Genomic DNA, 2,488 nt, shown 5'->3' with positions numbered 1-2,488 from the left:
TCTGTCTTTTATTATTTTTCCCGGGCCTCAAGAGGATATGAAAGGAGTTAGATTGTCTACAGAAGCAAAGAAGCTTTTTCTTTCTTACAATTTCTCAAGGACTACCTGAATATTTTAGATCTTTTATATCCATTTAGGTTCAATTAATTGTTCTTTTTCTCTGTTTACTGGACAGATATTTCATGTTTCTTTAAACACAAAGCAGAAAATGGCCATTCCAAAGTGAAACCCCAAGGTTACGTGTGTACAGGAGATTCACAAACTTGAATTTCTGGGGATGAATTCTACATTCTTGAGAGAAGAGAAAATCTGATACTTTCCACTTGCCTGGTGTCCACTCCTTTCTAACAGTGTGATGGGGGTAAGAATAACATGGTATTAACATGGCCCAAACAGGCCACATTGTGCTACATGTGTGCATGCATGTGTGCAGCTTCAGGAGTGAGCAAGGGATTAAGAAAAAATGCTTTGGGCTCAACACACTCCAAGAGGTGACATAATAAAAAGCAAAAAACTCAAGACAAATCATGGAAATAAAACGGAGTAGCATTTCTATCACAGGGCACCTTTGCAACAAAATTAATAAAGTAATATGAAATAACTGAACAGAGGGAATCCTTGTGTCTTGAATTTTCAGCATATTTGAGGCTACCTTATTCTTCAACCTTCTCTGACACCACCTCTCATTGCTCTCCCCTTGTTCATTCCCCTGCCACACTGGCTTCCTTGTTGGCCATGAACAAGCTTCTTCCTCAGGGCCTCTGCACTGGCCATTCCTCCTGCCAGAAACATGCTTCTGCAGGTGATGTTGAGACTTTTGCCCTGTCCTCATTATGGTCGCTGTTCAATTGTCACCTTGTCTGGTGGTCTTTACTGAATTCCCAGTAAATAAATAATGCCACATCCACTCTTTCCTCTTAATCTTCTTTCTTTTTCTTCATAGGGTTTTTCCCCATGTGACAAAATTTTTTAAAAAGTTGCTAGTATTCTTTCTCCATTATAAGATTGTAAGGCCTTTTGTTTTATACCTCTGTACACTCAATGTCTCTACATTTCTGGAACATGTCAAAATTTAATTTATTTTTCTCAAATGCCTTAAGATTTTTCTCATTAGAGCTGTTGAAAACATGCTATAAGGAAAAGGCTAAGAGTGGGATGGAAATTCTCAATCAGAGATGGAATAAGTATCCCCTAAAGGGGATGTTATTCAATGTAAAATATCAAAGTTACCTTCTTGTAGATTGGAGTTTACCAGTGGGCAGGGCACTTGGAATGGGGTGGCATTGGGATTGAGGGGATGTTGTGAAAGAAATAGAACAATATACTAAGATAGGAGGAATAAGTTCAAGAGATCTTCTGTGTAGCATGGTGACTCTAGTTAATTATGATAAATTTCATTATTGAAAAATGCAAAGGCAGCAAATATTAAGTGTTCTCAGCATGAAAATGATGACTTTGGAGTAATGTATATGTTAATAGATAGATTTAGCCATTAAAAATGTATATATTTCTTCAAACCTTGTTGTACACAACAAATGTATAAAATGTTATCTGTCAAAATAAAAAGAAAAAAGAATGAAAGGAAGAAAGAAGGAAAGAGAAAGAGAGAAAGGGAAAAAGTAATAGAGGGAGGCAGGAAGGAGATAGTAAGGAATGAAGACAGAGAGAGAGAGAAGATAACTTCTTGATGGTAGAAAATAAATGATAACATTTCTGATAGGTGAGTACTACATGCTTGTGTCATGGCATCTTTCTCTTTTCTTGGTAGTCACATCAACCACATGGAACCAGGGAATGATACACCAATTTCAGAATATTTTCTTCTGGGATTTTAAGAGGAACCAGTTCTGCAACCCTTCCTCTTTGGACTGATCCTGTCTATATACCTGATCACTGTGCTCAGAAACCTGCTTATTATCTTAACCACAATCTCAGACCCCAAACTCCATATGCCCGTGTACTTCTTCCTCTCTAACCTGTCCTTTGTAGACACCTGTTTCACATCCACCACCATCCCAAATATGCTGATGAATACACAGACACAGAACAACGTCATAACCTATGAAGACTGCTTCACCCACATGCGCTTGTTCATATTCTTTTTAGGGTTGGAAGACTTTCTCCTGACTGCTATGGCCTATGACTGTTTTGTGGCCATCTGTCACACACTGCAGTACACAGTCATCATGAAGCCCTGATGGTGTGTGTTGCTTATTCTGGTGTCCAGGATCATGAGCGTACTGCATTCCCTCTTACAAAGATTAATGTCCTTGCAGTTGTCCTTCTGTAGAGTCTTGGATATCCTTCACTTTTTGTGTGAACTTAATCAGGTGGTCCATCTTGCTTGTTCTCACACCTTTCTTAATGACTTGGTGATGCATTTTGCAGTAGGGCTTCAGTGTAGTGGAACCCTCTGTGGGATTCTTTACTCTTAGTCCCAGATAGTTTCCACCATAATGGAACCTCACCAGCTCAGGGGAAGTATAAA

At 38.7% G+C, this 2,488-nt stretch overlaps 1 pseudogene; it reads left to right on the top strand.

Annotated features, from left to right (window-relative positions):
* The first annotated feature begins 735 nt into the window (after nt 1–735).
* LOC103610635 lies at nt 736–2,482 on the top strand (annotated as a pseudogene).
* Nucleotides 2,483–2,488: the final 6 nt, after the last annotated feature.

This window comes from Galeopterus variegatus, unplaced genomic scaffold (genome assembly GCF_000696425.1).
Source record: "Galeopterus variegatus unplaced genomic scaffold, G_variegatus-3.0.2 Scaffold11444, whole genome shotgun sequence".
Lineage (NCBI taxonomy): Eukaryota > Metazoa > Chordata > Mammalia > Dermoptera > Cynocephalidae > Galeopterus > Galeopterus variegatus.
Note: the sequence above shows the minus strand (reverse complement) of the source record. Positions and strands in the feature narration are given on the sequence as shown.